This window comes from Mirounga leonina, unplaced genomic scaffold (genome assembly GCF_011800145.1).
Source record: "Mirounga leonina isolate KUSES-001 unplaced genomic scaffold, KU_Mleo_1.0 Mir_82, whole genome shotgun sequence".
Classification (NCBI taxonomy): domain Eukaryota; kingdom Metazoa; phylum Chordata; class Mammalia; order Carnivora; family Phocidae; genus Mirounga; species Mirounga leonina.
Genome location: NW_023270825.1, coordinates 14,118,848 through 14,142,125, shown reverse-complemented (window position 1 = coordinate 14,142,125; position 23,278 = coordinate 14,118,848). Strand labels below are relative to the sequence as shown.

The 23,278-nt window shown below is 45.7% G+C and overlaps 1 protein-coding gene across 7 annotated transcripts in view; it reads right to left on the bottom strand.

Annotated features, from left to right (window-relative positions):
- The window catches only part of FOXN3 (forkhead box N3), a 395,708-nt gene that overhangs the window by 31,763 nt on the left and 340,667 nt on the right, over window positions 1-23,278 (bottom strand). The gene's annotated exons all lie outside the window — the stretch shown is intronic.

The window sequence follows — 23,278 nt, the reverse complement described above, 5'->3', positions numbered from 1 at the left end:
ACAGGAAGTTTAGCTCTAGGAATCTTTGATGAACTGGGGAAGCTCACAGCACCAACAAGAGACAGCCCTAAATATACCTGCATCTAGTAAGATACACACAAGACGTCGGGGTATTTCCATCTGTCAGCAGAATGTAAATTATGTTTTCCGAGACTGTGTGTGCGTGCACAGTGTTGGTAGAGGTGGTGAAGGCATTAAAAAACAACCAAAAAAAGCATTTAAAATATAAAGAAAAAATTAAAGTTACGATGTCGAGGGCACAATGTTGGCTTTCACATCTATTACTGCTTTTAATATGGGACCAAAAAAAAAAAACCACTCCTCACTCTGTTGCTCTAATTCTTAATAGGTTTCTGAATCCTTACTGATCCACGAGTTGACAGATGGCAGGTTATATAGAGACAGAGAAAAATATTATCCTTTTATAACTAAATTCATCTTCCTCTGAGAAACAGCAGCGCCGCTGCCATGGAAATGAGAGTTGCCATGGCAACAGTAAACAACCCCCAAGAACGGTCACTGAATAGGCTGAAAAGAACAGCTGCCCCAGCGCAGCGTCCCAGCTGCCCCGGGGCGAAATTCGCTTACAGTGTAGAGCTGCTTCGTGACAGAAGCTGCCGCCTGTGCCCCGTCCAAATAAATGAAGTGTGCAATTGAAGTCGACATCAAAATGCCCGCCCTTGCAGACTACTACCTCGGTGTCCACTAAACCCAGTGACTAATGATGGGGGGGCAGGAGGGCTCACACTTGTCACTTTTTGTACAAATTACACACCAAAAAATTCAATTTACTACTAATGGCTCCATGGCACTTTACTTTGGGTATTATGCGAGGCAATGACTTTTTTACTGTTTAAAAAAGTACATCTTTCATACTTTATATGTGCAGTTTAATTCCAAGGGAGTAACGTGATGCAGTATAAAGCCCCACAAGCGATTAATAATGAGGATGACGGGCGTTCTAGAAGACAATGTCTCAAAAACAGGTGATGGGGGTGAGGGGGAGGAACTTTACTGCACAGGCCTTTTTCGATTTTGCCTGCAGGAGGTCCGTTACTTACACTCAATGATGGAGTGAAGGTTTGTTTTAATAGTATATTGTGTGAGAAACAGGTAAATTAACTTATTTGGCAACTCCCGGGGTGAAATTCCTAAAACAGTCATCGCTCCCCCTGATATTAAAATATATATATACATGTTAGTTGAACTGAAAGACTTAAGGCCCCTCTCACGGCTCCGAGGGTTCCTGCTATTCCTGTGCCTTTGTCCCCCACACGGCCTATGGCCAAGAAGCAGGGCTCATAGCTTCTGGAAGATGCTGTGGAGGGACTGAGGCCTTCTCCCACTCCCTCTTTTTGGAAAGACCCCCTTCCCCTCTCAGGACTGAGAAAACACACCTGGCTCTCGGCAGAGCAAAGGTTCCTTACCGTCTTCAAGAACACAAGTATGGCGGGCAACCCAGGGTTGGCCTGGCTGCATGGCCCCCGCCTCCCCAGATGACTCTTACCCACACTTTCCCTCAACCACCAGGAGGTTCGATGGGGATAGAACAAGAGGAAATACAGGTAAAAAAAAAAAATTAAAAAAAAAAAAAAATCAGGAGTCTTTTCCTATTTATTTCCCCAGAAAATGAAACAAAGTGGTTCTTTATTCTTCACAAACACGGGACCATAGGAGGAAGGTGCAAAGGGCCACAGACAGACGTAAGGAAAGAAAGGAGAAAGAAGGAAGAGAAAGAGAACCTTCAAAGGAAAAGAGCACCATCAACACCCACATGCATTTCGCAGAACCTAAGGGGCAACACAGAAAGTGCTTCAGACCCACAAAACATCACCACGACCACTTCCCCCATCCCAGCTGAGCCAGATCAACACATCAACTAAGTGAAAACAGGACGTTTTAGGACAAGTCCCCCAATCCTTCCTTCCTTCCACCAGACCAGACCTGCCATGCCTAGGCCTCCACAGACAAACATTCCCACGCCACCCCGGCCCTCCTGCTGGTCTCCAGGCATTTAGCGAAGGTGCCACACCCAGACTTGTCGTGTTCTCGTTCATGATCAATTCCTACGGCCCTCTTCTTCATTGTGCATGGACCAGTTCCTGTGTGGGGTACGCCCAAACACGCAGCCCTGTGGGCAGAATGGAAGGGAAGGCAAGGCATGGAATGCCCTCCTCTTGACACCTTGGCAGTTGGAATTAGCAAACACGTGTAGTGTAATGGTCTGAGAAAATGTCCTTCTACGTTCATTGTGTGCATGCTGACACCACGGAGGGGCTGCCCAGTCCCCAGGGAGACACAGGGAGCGCCTTCCCGGGTGTACAGTTTGATGAATTTTATACCAGGGTTACCATCACCAGAATGAAGACAGCACAACCAAGATACAGATTTCCATCACCCCAAAGTTTCCTTGTACCCCTTGCAGTCCTACCTGCCCTTGCCCGGGGCAAATCCTGGTTTGCTTTCTTTCTCTCTCTGATGGGGCACCAGCAGCTCATTCCTTATTCCTTCCATTATTGAGCCATATTCTGCTGTCTAGACAGAACTAAGCTTTGTTTACCCGTGCGCCTATAGATGGACATTTTGGCTGTTTCAGCTTGGGATCTTATAGAAGCCCCTATGAGCTTCTGCATCTATCTTTGGTGAACATGTTTTCACTTCCCTTGAGTAACTGCTGGGAAGAGCATGTTTAACTTTACAGGGGCCCAACGAACTCTCTTCCAAGGAGGCTGGACCATGTATGAGAATTCCAGTTGTTCCACACTTTTGTCAATACTTGAAACTGTCAAGCTTTTAAAATTTTCCCCATTCTCACAGCTGTGTAGTGGTCATTCACTGTGGTTTTAATCTTTATTTCCCTAATGACAAATGATGTTGAGCATCTCTTTTTTTTTTTTTAATTTTTTTTTAAAAGATTTTATTTATTTATTTGAGAGAGAGAGAATGAGAGACAGAGAGCATGAGAGGGAGGAGGGTCAGAGGGAGAAGCAGACTCCCTGCCGAGCAGGGAGCCCAATGCGGGACTCGATCCTGTGACTCCAGGATCATGACCTGAGCTGAAGGCAGTCGCTTAACCAACTGAGCCACCCAGGCGCCCCTATGTTGAGCATCTCTTAATGTGCTTAATGGCCATTGATGTATCTTCTTTGGTGAACATTCTGTTCAAATTTGTGACCACTGCTTAATTGGGTTCTTTAACCCAATCGTAAAGTTGTAAAGTTCCTTAAACATTCTGGATAGAAGTCCTTTATGAGATATATTTTTTTCTCAGCCCATGGCTTATCTATTCAGCTTCTTAATAGTGTCTTTTAATAAGCTGAGTTTTACATTTTTATGAAGTCCAATTTATGAATTTCTTTTACAACTCAATTGGGTTTTGTTTGCCCCAACTAAGAAATCTTAGCCTACCCCAAAGTTGCAAAGATTTCCCTCCTGAGCAGCTTCTTTTTGAGTCTCATGCGTTAGTGTAACATTATCTGGGTTCCATACTCAGATTTACAGGTAAATGAAAATGGAACTCATTAACCAGAACTTTCTTCATCCAGTAGGCTGGTGAAGCACAGACCTCCTGGAACTGTACAGATCAACACCAGAAAGACCTGCCTGGGCTACAGGTGGGTTGGGGGAACACCAGGCAGCCTGAGAGATTTGGTCAGCCACGTTTCTATGGAAAAAGCTCTCTAGGACCTGCTGCTAAACACCTGTCGTGTCCTTATATTCACCACACCCTGATGTCCTGTGTGTGCTTGAGCTGACAATCTGCTGTCTCTCCTCTCCAAAGAGATGCTACAATGCTTATTCATCTACCTATTATTTCTTAGTTTTCTTCCCTTTTTAAGAAAATATGAAGGTAGTGAGTTAAAAAAAATATGCATGAGGTAGATATAATTTGAGAAATAAATGTCTTCCCCACAGACCCATTCCCAGATTCACATTTTCTCCTACAGATGTCCAGAAGTTGACTATACAAATACAGACATTTAGGGGAGCTCACCAATGGGAGGTATTTATACTCATGCACACGTACCGACTCTTTAAAAAAGGGGTTTATGGGGAAAATACTTTTCTGCATTTTTTTTTTCTTCAAGTTTTCACTAGATAAGACATCTTGGCAACCTTTCAGATTCGTGCACGTTGTCTAAAGTTTTTCTGTGATGACTTTTTCATGCATAAAAACAAGCCACACTGTTTGGACTGACATTCTCTTTTCTTTAGGCTGCAGACTACTGGGAGAGCAAAGACGAAACATCTGGAACCTGTGCCCAGCACGCTGCTGTTCCCTAGCAAACTTGAGCCCCTGAAGACACGGCCTCAGCACAGCAACCCCCCCTCTCCTTCCCCGCGTCCCCCTCCCTCAGAGGATGCAGCGTGGCTCATTCCCTCCCTTCTCTGCCTGCTCACAGCTCTTACTTCCTCAACCTCTCTGGGGCTCACCCCTACTTGCTATTTGTTGTGAGCACACCTGAAAGAGTCCTTTCTCCATGGTCAGGAGAGGCCAGTGTTGGCTTACATCTTTAGGCATGAGAGAGGCTTTCTGATGGAAGCTTTTGAATAGGACACTTTTGATCAAGGACACTGGTCGTGGAGTTTTTTGGCCGGAGGGGTTTTAGGAGACGAGGCAACTGTTTGGGGGCGAGGGGTTGCTTCTGCTCTGGAGGCACGGCTGATTCTGAAGGAAAAAGGTCCAGGACTAGATGCAGGGGAGGGTGGGCAGTGGGATGACTGCACGGGATTCTCTCCGGGCTTAAAAGAGAGGTTTTCTTCCCCCCCAAATTGTTCGATCCAGCTTATCAGCACAAGAGGAAGATATTTTGGTCAGGAACTCTTTCTAGGAATGAAGATCCACCCGGCAGGGGTATCCTTCACATGTTGCCTCCCTGGGGAACTGGGGTGAGGGGTACAGGAGAATAAAGAAGCATTACCCTCTTTATTTTTGGAGAGGAGAGTCTTCCCAAAGTACCTAATTCAGCATCCTCATACAGAAACCCCAAGTCATTTACCACTGCTTAATTCAGTAGAACAAGTACGCCATCACGGATGCTTCGTGAAGTTAGGACCATCCTTAAAATGGAGCCAATCTCAAACCCGGATTAAAAAGATTTCCTCCTCTGCTCATGCTTCAGTAACAAATGTTACTTCTCCTCTGGACCAGTTCCCAGCATCCCATTTCAATTTTCGTCTTTAATGTGGTTGTCTTATCACATTGCCTCCTCTCGGCAGTACAAGACTAAAAAAAAGGCCACACATCTCAAAAATGCTTTCAAATCCTCTTCTCGTGAAGGTACATACACAATTACATTACGCTATAGTGAGAGGAGTAGGTAACAAAGTTTCTAGAATCAATGGTTCAGCTTTTTAGATGAAAAGATATATACTGCACTTCATTTTCCCAAAATGTAGAGATGGATTTCTTTGGGGCACAGGGATGGGGTCGAGGTGAGGTGGGAAGAGGCCTTCTGTCTGGGGGTGTGATGGGAAAAGAACTGGTCAAGGCACGAGGATTCTTGGGGTCAAGTCTTGGGTCTGCGGCTAATTAACGGGTGACTTTAATTTTGCTGGGATGGAATTCATTTCTTTTAAAATGGTGGGGGGTGGCTGCAGACTTGGGAGGGGATGGATGGGTTTTTTTTACCGCATTCCACATAGTTACTCTGCCTCTAAAGTCCCCCGACTTCCTCTTCCCTTTCCAGCTAGTGGCTGCCAGAACTATGGACTCCAAGGAGCACCTACCAAATGGTGTTATTTGTTCCAACGCCTTTGGAGAAAGCGAACGCTCTTAGTAAGGCTGGAGGAATACCCTACTGTTTCTGGAAAGCAATGACCTGTCATTCTGGGCATCTGCGGGGTCTGCTTTGAGCAATCCATCTGGCCTGATGTGGGCATCTGGTGGATTCCTAGTGCGGCTGCTGTCTGCATTCACTCTCCTTCCTCTGGGATGTGGGGTCATAGGGAAGTGACTGCCAAGACCACCTTATCCTGACAAACTAAGAACACAAAGGACAGGTGGAAGCCCCTGGTTCGTGGCCCTAGACTGCTGCAAAATGTGAGCACCATCCTTAGCATCACACTGAGCTGACTGATCTAACAGAATGATAACAGATTCCAATATGGGAAGCCTGAGAATTACAACCAATGATTCTCATAGAAATGGTTTAATTGTCCATAGGTCTAACGTGTTTATTTCTGTCTGCTACATCCCCATCATACCTGAAATGTTTTACAGGAAGATGAAAGATCTTTATATAATTAAATAAAATAGATTCAAGAAACATAAGAAACCACCAAACAATAGATGACACACAAATGGACAGAAATTATGGGACAGAAGGACCCGATGCTCCTTCAATCAAGTGCACACACCAAAGTATTCATATTCTCTTGCATTCTCAACCAGGAAGTGAGCCCTACTGCAGGACTCACCCTCTGCAGCCTGTATTCCCAGCACCTGAAACAGCACCTGGAACATAGGGGTGCCAGATAAATAGCTGTTGAACAAATGAATGCATGGCTTATCCAATAGCTGTCTGAGGCTGATGATGATGATGATTACAGGGCATAAGCCTCCTTTTTTTTTTTTTTTTAAGAAAGTTAACACTTTTGTAAAAATCATTCATTTTTAAGTAAGCTCTAGGCCCAATGTGGGACTTGAACTTATGACCCTGAGATCAAGAGTGGCATGCTCTACCAATTGAGCCAGCCAGGTGCCCCAGGCCATAAACCTCTTGATGTGCGGTGGAATCCCCTGGAAACTCCAGAAAACCGTAAGTCAGGCCCCACCCCAAATGACACAGGGAGTTTTGCAAAAATTCACCAGAGTCTGTTGTGTAGGAAAGGTGAAGAAACACTTTAGTTTAGTAGTAGCAAACCAAGGGCATATGGATGCCATCCAAAGAAGTCCACTGCGGATGACCGTGCTCCCCAGAAGTCTGTTATCACCTGTAACATCACTAGATCTCTCTGCTTTGAAATATCTTTATCCACTTTCTGCAACTCTGCATGAGTGACACATCCGAAAGTATTTGGTTAATCCATGAAAATGGAGAAAAAATACTTGGGATAACTTTTAGGGCCAAGGAGACAAGAAATAGATGAAAATAAACAAGCAAGCAAAAAAAAAAAAAAAAAAAATCCCAATAAGGTATACATTTCCGGGCGGGGAGGGGGGCAGGGCGCGGATTCTGGATCTGCCTGATTTCATTTATGCACATGCCATATACTAAGTAAGTGGTTCTCCATCAGGGACAATTTTGAACCTCTTCCTTCCCAGGGCATATGGCAGTGTCTGGAGACATTTTTGATTGTCATGACTGGGCAGGAGTGGCATCTCGTGGGTAGAGCCCAGGGATGCTGCTACTCAATGTCCTACAGTGTACAGGACAGCCCCCCACATGAAGAATTATCCAGTCCAAGATGTAAGCAGGGCTGAGGTTGACAAACCCTGTACTAAGCTTACATGTACATGTGCTGTGGTCAAGAAAAGCAGGTTTTTTGAATCAAATGATCTCAAACAGTACACATCAAAAATAAATGGATACGAAATTTGTTTTGTTGTTGCTTTTTTCTTTTTTCCTTTTTGCAAAGGCCCTAGGCCTAGGTGAAGGGAAAGGATATCCATGTTTGTGGCTCTGAAACCACCGAAGTAGGGCGTGGCACTCTTTGGCCACTGTTGCAATCAGTCAAGGAATCTCCAACAGCAGCTTCTGATCTCAACGGTAGCAGCTCGGGGAAGCACCGGCAGATCTACTGAGATCATTTACCCCGAATATTTCTCTCACTTCTCTGTTGGCCAAAGGTACTTTTTTTTTTAAGATTTTATTTACTTATTCATAAGAGACAGAGAGAGAGAGAGGCAGAGGGAGAGGCAGGCTCCCTGCTGAGCAGGGAGCCTGATGTGGGACTTGATCCCAGGACCCTGGGATCATGACCTGAGCCGAAGGCAGATGCCCAACCATCTGAGCCACCCAGGCGCCCCCGGCCAAAGGTTCTTAAGACGCAGTATTCACCATGGGTAGAAAATGCTAACATTTGAGGGGTTCACACAGACAGATGGGGCGTGGGGGCGTGGGGAAGTGGCACCACAAAGCCCAGTGGACAACCTTCACAACGGATGGGATTTTAGGGAATAAAAACCTCAAGCAAAGATTGACTCCAAGTGGTGACTTTAAAAATCATCTTGATGATGGAAGTCTGAGCTAGAGAACACCAAGAGTGTCCCTTCTCCAAAAAACGGGAGTCCAAGAAAACCCCAAACTCCTGCTACTCTGAAGAAATGAGGCAAGTTGAAACTAACAAGCAAGTTGAACCTAAGAGTTGTTTTCGGGACAAAAGAGAATCTAAATTAAGCTGAGGGGGGAGGGGATGAATGATCAATAAGTGCATCTGAAGTATTATTAGGCTCCCATTCACACATCTTCTGATTCTTTCTCAGCTTAAAAGCAGTGACTGGTGAACTCTAGAGGAGGGATGTATCAGCTCTGAGGAGCAGTGTCACGTCACCATCAACTCTGCGAATTAGGAATGCACTTATCCAAGTCAGCTCTCTTTCTAACTTGTGTAAATTGCCTATTTATTGCCCCTAATTCCATTTCATGCGGAAGGGGATTTGAGGAAAAGGTTCTGGATGATTAAGTACAGAGCTCAGGGTGCACCCTGGGCTGGGAGTCAGATGACAAGGATTCTCTCTGAGTCCATCACTGAAAAGTAAAAGCAAGCTCACTGACACTCCGCCCGGCAGATGCTTCCTGCGTGTTTTCTCCGGACAACAAGAAACGCTTTAACTTGGATGTCTGCTGGGTGTCTTCATTCAAATGTCCCCTTTGCTTCTGCGCTCCTGAGAGGTCTGCGTTTCATCGTCTACCTTTCCAAATCTGTGCTTCCAAGCCCTTTCCTGGGGGCACAGGAGGGTCCACCCCATCCCTCTGGCAACCGCCACTCCAATACCTCTTTTATCCAACACTCTGAATTTCCCTACTGAATGCATGTTTACCTCTTTAATGTCTGTGACCAGTTGCTGGGAGTTTTTCTAGCAGCTACCTGGGAGCAAATGGAAAGGAACCATATGGATCCAGGACAACAGTACAAAGGGTCTAAGATTCTAGAACTTGAAGACCAGGGTAAAGGTGACAGGAGACCCAGAAGAGGGTATGACTTCTGTCCTAGGAGTCAGAACCATTTTTTAAGAGGCAAGGAAGGAGTTCTGGTTTGGTTCTGTTTGGCTGATTAATTTGTGCTGCAGCTGCTTATCTGTGATGGGGTTAAAAAAAAAAAAAAATATATATATATATATATATATATTTTTAAACTTCTTGCAGGTGAATGAGAAACTGTATATTCCTTGCAGGTGCCTTTCCCTTGGCACCTCATTCAGTTATAGGTCCACTTACTGCATTCTCTGATTTTTGCCTCCCTGGAGAGGCAGAGAGGCCGTAACCCACAGCCAGGGGCAGAGGAGACATCCGGGGACTTTGGAAAGGGGCTTCCGACACTGGGAGGGAGGAGTACAGGGAATTAATGCTGAAGCCCTCTAGACTCTGGTTTGATAACCTCCTGCTTGGTCCTGGCTTCTTGAACCAGGGACGGAGCCAAAGTCCACCACTGAGCTGGCACCTGGAATGGGGGCTCTTACGAGAGCCCTGAGACATGGCCACACTCATGTCTCAGTTAAGAAGGATGTCAGAGGAGAAGCCCGTGACAGAACCAGGCCCAGAGATCCCCAAGGCAGGAACCAAAAGCCGGCGGGGCAGTCAAGAGCACCAGAGGACAGACAGGGCACGACACTGGCAAGAGCCCTGGGGGGCACCAGGGCACCCATCTCTAGCCCTCTTTTCCCTCTCCACACTGTTAGCTCATCTTTCTCAACCACCAGTTCTCCCCACCGACGGGAAGATCCATTCCTGCCCAGTCCCCACCCTGAAAGCCACTTCCTTCCTCCAGTCAAGGTCACAGGGCTGCAGGCAACCCCAGCAGGCTCTCTCCCACAGCTCCAGCTGTTCTCCGGGCAGCCTGGCCCCCACCCGGGGGCGCAGGCTTGCTGGTGCTGACAAGTGAATATTTCCACTTGCACGGCATCTTCCATGAGGTCTGTCTTCAACTGGGTAGACGTGCAAAGCCTCTTTTTCCAGAAGCAAAGATCCCATCTCGGAGTGACACTGGCAGGTGTGTTAGTGACAGTAACGATCACTCAGGACCCTGACATCAGAATTCCAAGGCGCAAATCAGCTGCTTGCCTGCCTTGCAGTTGCCTTCTTCCCTAAGACACAAGACTCAAAGAACTGGAGGGGAGAACTCCTAACACAAGGCTCACTTTGTCTGGGTATGTATGTATTATGCTGACTGACAAGAATTTCACAAGGGGCCACGGAAGCACTGGTTTTCCCAGGTCTGACAGTAGACGGTCATCAGACAGACACGTTAGAACTGAAGCTTAGCCTGTGCCTTCTGCACAAACGTCTGCCATATTGAATCAGACACACGGCCCCAGAACGGCTCTCCCCACCCCCGTGCCCTGTGTCTGTGGCCAACAGGGGGAGACCAGTCTGCCAGGTTTACACGTGTAGGGAGACGGTGGGCAGCAGAACCAGCACCTGGCCCACAGTGCGGTGTGAGAAAACGGACAATGAAGCCAACCCACAGGATGTCATACTCTGGGGAGGCCGAGTACGATAGGGAGGTGAAGGGCAGGGCAGGATGGCTGAAGGCTCACATCACTGTCTTCAGGTTTTTCTCTGGCTAGTCAGGAGGTCTCTGCCCGTCCAGAGAGCCCCAGGGCGGGAAGCTGATCAAGAGTGCACCAGGGAGGCAGGGGACTTCTGTATGCCTTTAGGTCTCAGAAAGCAAGTGGCTTTCTGGCCACCCTGCTCCCAATGAAAGTCAGAATTTACTACTAAAACATAGTTATTTAAATCCTGCTTGGGGCATCTTATCAAGAGATCAGAAGGAAATACAGATACAACCAGCCTCCCTTCCCTACACGCATGCACGTGCGCGCGCGCGCGCACACACACACACACACACACACAATCCCACGGATACCTGTGGGCAAGTGGGGCCTTGAAAGCCAACTCTTTCTCCCTTAGAGACCTGAGCTTCAGATACAAAGAGGAACCAAAGGAGTCAGAAGCACATATCCCATCACAGACTTGGAGGTCCTAATTCTTACTGCAGTCCATATATGCCTCACTGGAGGACCCCGGCCCTGCCTTTGGGCAGCTGGAGCATGGTCCTTGATAGGGAATGATGTTCAATGCTGCCAGTCCATCCCCTTGGCTATTCTTCCAAAGTGAACTGCGGCTGCTGATTCTTAGGATTACTGGTCACTGAGCTCTGTCTGGGCCTCAGTTTTAATGCTTAGTCTTTTATGCTCTCTGGTCTAATCCTCTCCACCCCGCCCCCGAAATACATTAGGAAAAAAAAAAGATTAAAGCAAATCTGGTGCTTAGTATTTTTTTTTTTAACCTTTGTGTAGTTCTCTGAAACACATTTATTCAGAAACAACCTACATTATGAAATATATCAGTTGAAAAATAAAAATAAAGCACCAACAAAGCACTTTTCCTTTATCCTATAGGGTAACTTCCTCTGTCTGTCTCAAACCTGGCTCCCGGGATGTCCTGAACCTTTTAGGGGTTACAGAGTCAGTAGGTACACTGAGGAGGCTGTAATATTATAATGGCTATTAATTCTGTTTCCACTGAATAGTGCATACTCAGTTGCCTACAAAGACACATGGGCATCATCCATCCATTGTTGAGAACAAAAAGTATCATTAAGCTGATAATCAGCAATTCCTTTCAGATCCAGTTCAAAATGGACATACAGATTCAAGATTAAGGCTGTAAGTAAAAGTATCACCAACATAAAAGGATTAAGTTTCCCACTCAACAAAATTTAAGCACACCATGGTGCTACTGGAAGAGAAATGCCGAGGAGCCCAGCCTGCCCCAATCCTGAAGGACATACCAACATTCTCTAAGGGTGGAAGAGCCCTAAACTCAAAGGTAAGGAGGTTGGGAATGATTAGCTTGGGTTTAAAATTCAGTCTAACCGTAAAGCAATAAGCTGATCTTCTGGTGGGCGAATGGGAAATCTGTTCTGAAGACAAACCCCACAAAAGTCTCCAGAACAGTTTCTAGGAACGGCTGCAACCCTGAAATAAGTACTGTGGTTGTAAGGAGTCTACTTTGAAGGGTTCCCCTTTCTGGGGGTGAGGGGGGTGGGGGGGTGTTTAATAAAAAAAATTTTGAGCTCTTTACTTTCCAGCCCCATAGCATAAGTGGTTAAAACACCTCGTACATAAAAATTCTAAGTGAGTATAATGTGGAATAAAGTAGGCCCAAGTGCTGAGGGCAAGAGCTTGGTCAGGGAAGCATGCTTTTCAAAGAGGTGAGTTCAGGCCAAACCTGATGTCCTCTTGTGGATGCTATGTACTCATTCCAGAACTACAAATGCTAAGCCAAGTAAAGGTTTTCAGTGTGTGTCTGGGGCACACCTGTTTTTGAAAAAAAAAATCAAGAGAGATGACAATCACCAGACAGTATGATTAACAGACCTGGGTAGACTCTTAAGGTAAAAGTGACAAAAGGCGACGGTGTGGTCGGGGAAGGTCGGCTCCCACTGGGGCTGCAGCAAGGACAAACCCATCTGGAGACAGCTTTGCAGGCCAGCCCAACAAGCTGGTGGATCAGGTTACTTCGTGAGAGCAACTGAGTTCATTCCCTTACCATGAGAGGCATATTTCATTTTTCAATAGGATGAAAGTTCCAGCAAGGATGATGCAAGCAAAACCGCATAAAGACTATTGGAAGATAGAAGAGGAAAGGTCTATCGACTGCCAGCAAGCTGGCACCTGGGGCTCTCCCACCCTTGCAAGACTCTTCTAGGAAGGGGTTCAGCATATTCTCACTAAGCCTGAGGCCTGCCTGGGAGTCTTCAGGCTCCGGGTGTGCCAGAGAGCAGAGTGGCCACTGTCCTTTCAAAGTAAGGGCTTTGGGGAGGGTCGAGGAGGAGAGGGGAAATCAAACTGACGATCTGTTTTTAAGCATATCCAGTCTTTCCCAGTTCATATTCTGAAGAAACCCAAAAAGCCTATTTCTGCAAGCTCTTACCACTGAGAGACTCCTGGCGACGGGCATTCGGCTCACCCTTAGAGGCCAGGCGGGCACAGCTAAGCCAGTGCCACCAGCCCGCTGTCCTCCCAGATGATTACTGCTCCAGGGAACGTGCGTGTGCAGGGAGGCAAGCCAGGGTGCACAAGAGACACCCCAGAAATCTGGGCTTTGGCTCGAATTACGATGGAGAGAAAATGCTGGGAGGCCTTCACCCCTCCCCTTCCCCCGTATTTATTTCTCACTCTGCTCCTCCTAGGTAAGAAAAAGAACTGGTTTTTATTTTTATTTTTTATTTTTTTATTTTATTATTTTTTTAAGATTTTATTTATTTGACAGAGAGACACAGCGAGAGAGGGAACACAAGCAGAGGGAGTGGGAGAGGGAGAAGCAGGCTCCCCGCTGAGCAGGGAGCCCAATGCGGGGCTTGATCCCAGGACCCTGGGATCATGACCTGAGCCGAAGGCAGACGCTTAACGACTGAGCCACCCAGGTGCCCCAAGAACTGGTTTTTAAAAGGTTCGTGCTTTTTAAACAGAAATGCTCTTCACAGAGCCAATCTCACCTACGACTAAACCCACATATTCAACACAGTCTTCTTAGAAAGTTATTTTTCATGCAGTCTGCTGTATTCTGCGCGTAGATGATAGAATTGATGGCAAAATGGACAGAAGGAACTAAAGCCCCATGTATCCCCCTTCTGAGCAGTGCTCCTCGCCCCTCTGAGGGCACCTACCTGGTGCCTCCTGGCCGAGAAGGCTCCAAGTCACTTTTAGAACTAGGCATCTGGTACCGTACTCATCGGGTGGGGGTTCGTGGGGTGCTGGCAGCTACGCCCAAGTGCGTGGGGACAGGCAGTGTCTGGCTCTGCCAAATTCAACTCTGCCTCCTCTGCAAACCGCCCCAATGGTCTCTCCCTCCCCGGACACCCAGAGCTCCCACTGTGCCCGGTAACCCACCTTGGGTTATCTTCTAACCATTTCTTGTGCATACGTAGCGTCTTGTCGAAGAGATGACCTCCCTTGTCAGTAGGGGCACTCTTACCCCTCTCTGTCGTCCCTGTGGGAGGCTGGCGATCATTCCCCTTCTGGAACAAGATCTCTCTTCTAACAAGCCTGCCTTACTTGCATTCTGGGAAAGAGGAGGAATTCTTCTTGTCACTGAATTCTCAGTTTAGGAAGGATGCTGGCACACGTTCTACAGAGTGAGCCACAACTTCAGGTATCCAAGTAGAATGAAAAGGAACCAGGAAGAACCTCTTCTCGCTTGTTGCGCTGCCACAGAGGGTTGGCAAAGTATAAAGACGGTGACTCTACCAGACTGTCAAGACCTGATCAAGAGCTTGCCTCAATCAAGGGTGTTCTGGTCCTCAAGAAATGGGCTTTCAAGGATGTCTCATTCATGCCTAGGTAACTGATTAGTTTCTAGGCTCTGCTACTTCTAGAACCTACCACACAATCAACCACAAAGGCCTCCTTATGGTTAGCTCAGGCTTAATATTTCCATATACTGTGGTCTAGCCTGCAACACTAACTTCAAAAGCCAAAGAAACATTAGTCTTAGTCTCCAAGGGGGCTTAGGGTTATAGGCAAACAGGATGTACTTCTGAGTAGTCTGTAAACTCATCTAAGAAGCTATACATACTATCAGGGTGCTACGAATATTTGGGTAGAGCCTGAGATCCACAGCAAACAGAAGAACTACACGGTTAAAATTACTAGTGGCAACAGACTGTAGTCCCTACCATTTCCCACTTAAAAGAAACTGGTCTGGAGCAGGAAATATACATAATAAGCCCAGAGCACCTTGTTGCACTAGAAAATGAGGACACTATCGAAGTCTACAGACTTCGTGTCTAAAGGACTTAGGAACCTACTTGCGGGCCCTCCATTGGGTTTGAATTCCTATGAAGGTGGTAACTGCATTAAATTGAAATACATCAAAAATGCTTCCACCCGATAGTTTGTAATGATATTTAAAAAACCTGTGGGAATTGCTAGGGAACTGACTCATTCTTTGAAAACTGATGAAAGCAAGAAACAAGCAATTGCTCTGCCTTTCTTACATGAAATATACCTAAACGAACTAAGTGATTGAGGAGATATTTCTCTATATAGCCTGAGTGGCTCAGTTGGTTGAGCGTCTGACTCTTGGTTTTGGCTCAGATCATGTTCTCAGGGTCATGAGATCAAGCCTCAAGTCAGGCTCTGTGCTAAGCACAGAGTCGGCTTGAGATTCTCTCCCTTGGCACTCCCTTGGGGGCACATGCTCTCTCTCTCTCTCTCTCCCTCTCTAAAATAAATAGATAAATCTTTTTTAAAAAAGTATTCTAGATAATACATGAAAAAGGAATGATTAAGCCCCTAATGAATTAATTTATCTAAGCAGTGATAACCAATAGCTGTTAAAATCACAAAAAAAAGAGGGGCGCCTGGGTGGCTCAGTCGTTAAGCATCTGCCTTCAGCTCAGGTCATGATCCCAGGGTCCTGGGATCAAGCCCCGCGTCGGGCTCCCTGCTCGGCGGGAACCCTGCTTCTCCCTCTCCCACTCCCCCTGCTTGTGTTCCCTCTCTCGCTGTCTCTCTGTCAAATAAATAAAATCTTTAAAAAAAAAAATCACCAAAAAAGAAACAAGCAGATACAATGTATCATCTGACAGAGGTATAAACCCCACTTAGAAGTAATCTTGCCCCCCCAAAAAGTGTTCCATCTGGAGACACCTGGCAATGTCTGGAGGTATTTCGATTGTTGTGACTGGTGTCTGGGTCTGTACAGCACTAGCATCTAGTCTGTAAAGCCCAGAAACGCTGCTCAACGTCCTACCATGTATAGGACGGCCCCCCACAGGAAAGAATTATCTGGCCCTAAACATCAGTTGCCAAGGTTGAAAAACCCTGCTCTGGATTTAATACCCAATTTATAGGAAATCCAGGGGACAAAGGAACAAGTTAAATGACAACACAAGTTGAATCCACAGAATTCAGACTGTAGGAAACTCTACAGAATAACCCAAATTCTTATACAGCAGCAGCGGTGAGAAAAAATGACAGACCGGACAGTTAAGTATGGAAGGGAGTCAACAGACTGAAAGAGACATAAGGGATAGACCAAGGCTCAGGTCATGATCTCAGGGTTGTGGGATCAAGCCCCGTGTTGGGCTCTGCGCTCAGCATGGAGTCTGCTTAAGATTCTTTCTCCCTCTCCCTCTGTCCCTCCCACTTGTGCGCACGCATGCTCTCTTTCCCTCAAATAAATAAATAAATCTTAAAAAATAAAAAAACCCTACAAGCAACTGGGGAAAAGTAAACACTGATGAATTACTAAGGAATTATTTTCCCCCAGTTTTGAGATACAACTGACCTACACATTGTTGTGTAAGTTTAAAGTATACAACATGTTTTGATATATACTGCAATAATGAAAAATAAACTTACCACAGTAAATTAACATCTATCACCTCACACAGTTATAATTTTTTTCCCTTGTGATGAGAACTTTTTTTTTTTTTAAAGATTTTATTTATTTATTTGAGAGAGAGAGAATGAGAGACAGAGAGCACGAGAGGGAAGAGGGCAGAGGGAGAAGCAGACCCCCTGCCGAGCAGGGAGCCCGATGTGGGACTCGATCCCGGGACTCCAGGATCATGACCTGAGCCGAAGGCAGTCGCTTAACCAACTGAGCCACCCAGGCGCCCCTGTGATGAGAACTTTTAAGATCTAAGCAATTTATTACAAACTTTAAAGTGTGTTATTGATACTGTGACTATGCTTTTTTTAAAAAAAAAAAGACTTTATTTGGGAGACAGAGTGTGTGCACACACAAGCGGGGATGGGGGGTGTTGTGGAGGAGCGAGGGAGAGGGAGAGGCAGACTCCCCACCAGCAGGGAGCCCAGCACCCTGGGATCACAACATGAGCCAAAGGCAGATGGTTAACCAACTGAGCCACCCAGGTGCCCCGTGACCGTTTTTTTTCTTTTTAAATATATATTTCTTGTCTTTTTGAGCTATATACTGAAATATATACAGAAGAAATGATACAATATCTAGGGATATCCAGAATCCCCATTACTTGGGGGTGGAAGGTGGTGGGAGAAGTACAGATGCGACACATCTGGCCAGGATTTACTGATCGTCAGGTGAAAGGTGACAGAAGTTTATTGTTTTATTCTTTGCAATGTATACTGAAATGTTCCAAATAAAAAGTTTAAATAGTTAGGAAAAAACCCCAAAACAATGGCAAAATGTACCAGACCAACTGCAGCAGATGTGGAACATGCTCTTTTGTGAACAAAAATATGGCCCATGACACGGAGCTCCAGGTGATGCTGGGCTCCCAGAAGGTCACCGGGGAATCCAGGCTAAGTCTAGACTCACTGAAGTTTCATTTCCCTCTTGAACACGAGTTAAATTTGACCTTCCGCAGGACTAAGAGTTAAACAGTGCTTAAACCTGATGCTTAAACAGCGTGATAAAGCACAGCAGGCCCAATTTACTTTGTCTTATGGTGCATGCCTGGTTGAGGTTGGGGGGGGGGGTGTGTGTGCGCAGGGTGGGGAAAGGGGTCAGCACCCTCCTGACCCCTAAAGGCAATTAACTTATACTTCCAAGCAGGAGGCGCCATTATCTTTAACTCAGCAGGCATAACTGTACATAATTAGAGGTCATAATTACGGTTCTCTTTTTAAAATGTGACCATAGTATCCAAACTGACCTCTTGCAGTAGCACTGCCTACACGCTGGGAAAAGCACATACAAGGCCGGTACAGGCCCAACCCGTTGTCACGGTGATGGGCAGCCAGAGTCCCCAGGCAGTTTGCGAGGTCAGGCATCCATACTCATTCCCTGTTGAACTCCGATCTGTTTGGGGTTTACTAATTATCATTTTTCACTGAGAAACGTTTTATTTCTTTAAGTAGACACGGACTAGCAGAGCTTTTACACTGTCTCTTGGACCACGGCAAAGAGGCAAAAGCAAACACTCGAATGAAAATACTAGGAATGATGCGCGTCTCTTGTCTAATTAGCCATGTAAGGACAAAGTGGAAAAGATCAATTCTGGATCATTTTTTCACTTGGGTGTTTTGTAAAGTTGCTGCAGAGAGACTCGACTCTACTTTAAAAATTTGGATTTATTGCTATTTTATTAGACCTCCTAACTGGCCTCACCTAGCAATATTTCTAGCTTAGATAGCCCGAATCATTATACATAACAAATCGTCTTGCGGGGAAATAAAACCCACCGGCACTGCTTTCAGTTCTCCGTGCTGAATAATAGAATTCTTGAGCTGAAAGAGACCCTCGGAAATCATCCTACAGATGAAAGGCCTGAGGCAGGTCCAGATAGAGGGGAAACAGAAGCAATGGCAGAAAATCATGGGGTGAGGAACTCACAGGAACAGTTTATGACCAACTTGTGGTTAGCGCCTTACTTGGTGGCCACGTTAATTTCAGTTCCTGCTTCCAACACAAAGCCCGAGCAGCTAATCTGTGTCTCTCATACTCCTCAGGAGCATAGCTTCTTCACTTTTCAGCAGGAGTCATTAAATAACCCTGACAAACAGCCAAGTTCCTTCCAACAGTATTTTAAATCCCCAGCCAATGCTTGAAAAATTGGAAAGAGGGATGGTACAGCACCAGCTAATCTTTTCCTGGCAGTAAAAAGGGGTCGAAAATTCCAAAGTTTGATAAAAGTAGTTTCAAATGGATAAGACAACGTCAAGTCACAACATTTACACAGCCGAGTGACAATTCTTGCTTGGAGGCATGAGCTTCACATAAATGGCCCTGAGAAATAGAGTGTTGTTGTTGTTGTTGTTTTTTAAACCAGTGTAGTTTTCTTGAATTGAACAGCCTGGGAGTGAATTATGGTTCTCTATATTTGTAAAAGCTCCTCTATTCAGAAAAGAAAAACTTAACGACTATTCAGAGGTGTCCAAAACAGAGTTAAATAAAAGAATAATTGCCTTCCTGTTTTTATAGGCTCGTCACTAGGAAGAAATACTACTTTACTACTTTATTTTCTTTTGGTTCAGTAAGAGAAGTCAAAGGAACAAGTCTAAATACATCACAACAAAGGTATTTAATTGAGACCAGTTATTTGCATCTCAATGTAAAGTCACTGCGTGATATACCAATGCAAATGTATTGATAAAAGTTCATTCTAGGGGCACCTGGGTGGCTCAGTTGGTTGAGCGACTGCCTTCGGCTCAGGTCATGATCCTGGAGTCCCGGGATCGAGTCCCGCATCGGGCTCCCTGCTCGGCAGGGAGTCTGCTTCTCCCTCTGACCCTCCCCACTCTCATGTGCTCTCTCTCTGTCAAATAAATAAATAAAATCTTAAAAAAAAAAAAAGTTCATTCTACCACTGTCATGAGTGCGGGGGAATGTTTCAGTGGTAAATTCTTCAAGTTCACATTATTTCTTGAAACACTGCACGCAGCTACTTGGCTCAGAAACTCCAATTCCATGCTTCACAGGGATTTTGCAAAATACTTGCCCTTATGTCACAGATCCAGAACTGTGGCTTGACACAGCACCTAGCAGAGCCTTGTCAACTCAAACATCCTAGTCACATAAAATGGCTCGGTTCCTAGCGCTTTGCTTCCCCCCTCAGTACATCAGCCTCCACCATATTTATCCCCAAGTGTTATTTGCTACATTAATTTATGTAACAAGCCACAAATGAAATACCATCAGTTCCTAAATTTTGGTTCTTAACTGCTCACTCCATTTAGCTGTGCGTTCGCCATGGCCCCAGCACCTGGTGATGGAAAGGGTTAAAAAGAAGGGTGCTGTGAGCTCAGCCCCTTCCTGTGGTGGTTCATCAGACTGAGCATGTTTAAAAGCAAAACATTCCTTCCACATCACAAAACCCTGGCATCTGCTGAGTGGCCAATTCGGCTTACTCCGTTTTGTTTCATTATATTCTCCAAAGAAACCATACAGTTTGGACCACAGAACACAATTAAGTTTTACATATCTTCACACTCTCTAGTTGCCTATTTTCTCCATCTAAGCACTTTGCAAAAAGCCAAAACCCCAAACAGAACAGCTAATGAATCCAAAGTGGGCTTAATTTTATTGATTCCATTTCACATAAAATTGTTAATTCATCTGATTCTTTCCTTTATTTCATTACCTTTCATCTGGAATATCCCATGTCCCACCCAGTCAGCTGATATCATTCTGCACGTATCTCTCTCTGCAGTTTTCAGTGCTGGATGGATGAGAATCCAAACTTGAAGCAAGTCTGGAGATTAAGCTTCCCGAGTAAATTCATTTTTATCACAATCTTCAATGTTCCAAAGTGGCCAAGTCATCTTGGTCATGTTTATTAACTAAAGGTAATAGGAAAGATCCCAATCAGAGCTTCGGTTACGCAACCGCACAAACCAATTCTCTCTCAGTGAACGCAGACAGACGGTTCTAAGCTCCAGCCACTGAATCTCATTTATTGCCCTGGGACCTGATCAGCAACACCTTGGCTTCCGGATGACCACCCGAACACAAGCAGTTGTGAGGAAGGAAAGAGCTGCTCACACTGAACCCTGAACAAGAACCATCCAGAGGAGGGGCAGTCCCTAGGAAGGTTGAATGCGGAAAGTGCACGCAAACACTGGTATTTTGTGACATTCCTAGAAAGGTCCATAGCTTTTATCCAGCTCCCTCTGGGGTGGATTATACAAAACAGGGTAAGAATCACAGGCTTTACACCCACCCATCAGAGATGGAAGTCTCACCCCAGGGTGCATCATTAGGACAGGACTAAAAGCTCTCCCCTTCCTCTAAGAAAGAATTATGATTCTTTGGTTTGAAATAATTTTGAAGCTTTTGCAATGCTAAGAAAAATGCTTGTTTGTTAAGAACTGAATGTATGTATCCCCCCCCCGCCCCAAGATTTCTATGTTGAAGCCCTAAACCCCCATGTAATGGTATTTGGAGATGCAGCCTTTGTGAAAGAATGAGGGTTAGATTAGGGCATGAGAGTGGAGCCCCCGCGATGGAATTAGTGGTCCTAGAAGAATAGGAAGAGAGAGAAGAAAAACTGTCCTATGCCCCTATGCCCAGGAGCACAGGGGAAAGGCCACGGGAGGATTCAGTGAGGGGTGGCCCTCTGCAGACCAGGAAGTGAGCTCTTACTAGAAACCAAACCCCACTGGACCCCACAGTTGCAGTGACAGCAGCCTCTGGTGGTTAGTTCTATAGGATTCTGGAAATCATTTCTGAAAGGCCAGCCTGGCTTCTCCTCTTCCGGTTCTTTCAACAATTTTTTAAGTCCTTAATTCCCTGTATGACCTCCCTTTCTCTTTTAACCACTTAGAACACTTGCCATCCCCTGCCCTGTATCCCAGATCACAGAACCAGGACATCACTGAAGAGGACCCAGGGAGCTGTTTGCCTCCCATGGGGGGGGCGAAGGGACAGTTGGTTAAATGAGAACCAGCCTGAAGCAGTTACATTCTGTAGCTCTGTTTTTAAAGAGAGAAACCAGGAAGCTCAGATCTATTTAACTGATACAATTTCAGGGCACCTGGCTCAGTTGGTAGAGCGTGTGACTACTGATCTCAGGGTTTAGAGTTCGAGTCCCATGTTGGGTGTGGAGATTACTTAAAAAATAAAATCTTTAACTGATACAATTTCAGAAAGATATTCAAAGATGGACCAGGCTTCTATGTTTTATGGGGCTGGCGGGAGGAGGAGGATCTCCTCAGTCCCTTTTTGCCTGAGCATCTAAGTATGTCCTGGGTGAGGGAGCCAGCTCCTGTGTATCCAGCTGAGCCGCGCAGTGTCTTCCAGAGAGAGGCATGTCTCCTTTTACGGTGCTTCACAGTTACTGCTGCCTTTTTTTTTTTTAACAAATTGAAGGTCTGTGGCAACCCTGAGTTAAGCAATTTATCAGTGCCATTTTCCCAACAGCATTTGGTCACTTCGTGTTTTTGTGTCACATTCTGGTAATTCTCTCAGTATTTCAAACATTTTCATCATTATTCTATTTGCCATGGTGATCTCTGATCAGTGATGATGACTCGCTAAAAGCTCAGAGGATGGTTAGCGTTTTTAGCAATTATATTTTTAAAATTAAGGCGTATACGTTGTTTTTCTTAAGACATAATGCTTTTGCCTACTTAGCAGACTACAGTACAGTGTAAATGTAACCTTTACATGCACTGGGAAACCCCAAAATTCATCTGAGTCACTTTGTTGAAATACTTGATTGCAGTGGTCTGGAACGTTCAGAACCTGCAGTATCTCTGAGGTGCAGCTGTGCACAGGAAGAGTAGGAGTCAGAGTAGATCCAAGGAATGTGACCATACACCCGTGACTCCATCGCTCCCCTTCTTCCACACAGCATGGCCTAGGGATTACGTTTTTCCTTTCTTTTTCTCTTTTCTTTTCTTTCTTCTTCCTTTTTTGGTGGTTTCCTCTGTATTGATGTGCCTCTTCCCTTCCCTCCCACAATTTCAGTCCCTTCCATCTACTCCCCCCAAAACAAGGGAATGTTGGGGTTCTGAGCCCCTGGGGCAATGAACAGAAAGCAAAACCACTGGATGTGACAGAGACTGACAATCAAGAAGTCTAAGGCAGAGCGGCGCCTAGGTGGCTCAGTTGGGCAAGTGTCCGACTCTTGATTTTGGCTCAGGTCATGAGATCGAGCCCCACATTGGGTTCCATGCTGGGCGTGGAGCCTGGTTGGGTTTCTCTCTCTCCCTCTGCCCCTCCCTACCTAAAAAAAAAAAGGAGAAGTCTAAAGCAGAGTGGGAAAGGTAAGAAAGAGGAGGAAGGAGAGATACTAGAGGCCACCTCCCCCATTAACCCTCCTGCTAAGAGGGGCTGGAGGGGAATCTCAATCATGAGGAAGTACAGGTCCTGAAGAAGGGACATGGTGGTTGAGCCTGAGGAGGAGTAGGTCAAGAAAGGGGACCTCCCCCCCAATCTCAGGGGCAGCAACTTCATAGACTGAAGACACTTTCATCCCTGTAGACGATGTAGAGAAAGAAGTTGTCTTCGTGGTGTTCCTGGTACAGCTGACCCACTGTGGCACTGGGGGGTGGAATGACATTGTTGACAAAGAAAAACAAGGCATCCTCAGCTTCCAGATGAATTTACTTCCAGATCAAGAAGTAGAACTGACCAACTGTGAGATCAGAAGGCACCAGATAATTCTTTTTGTCCAG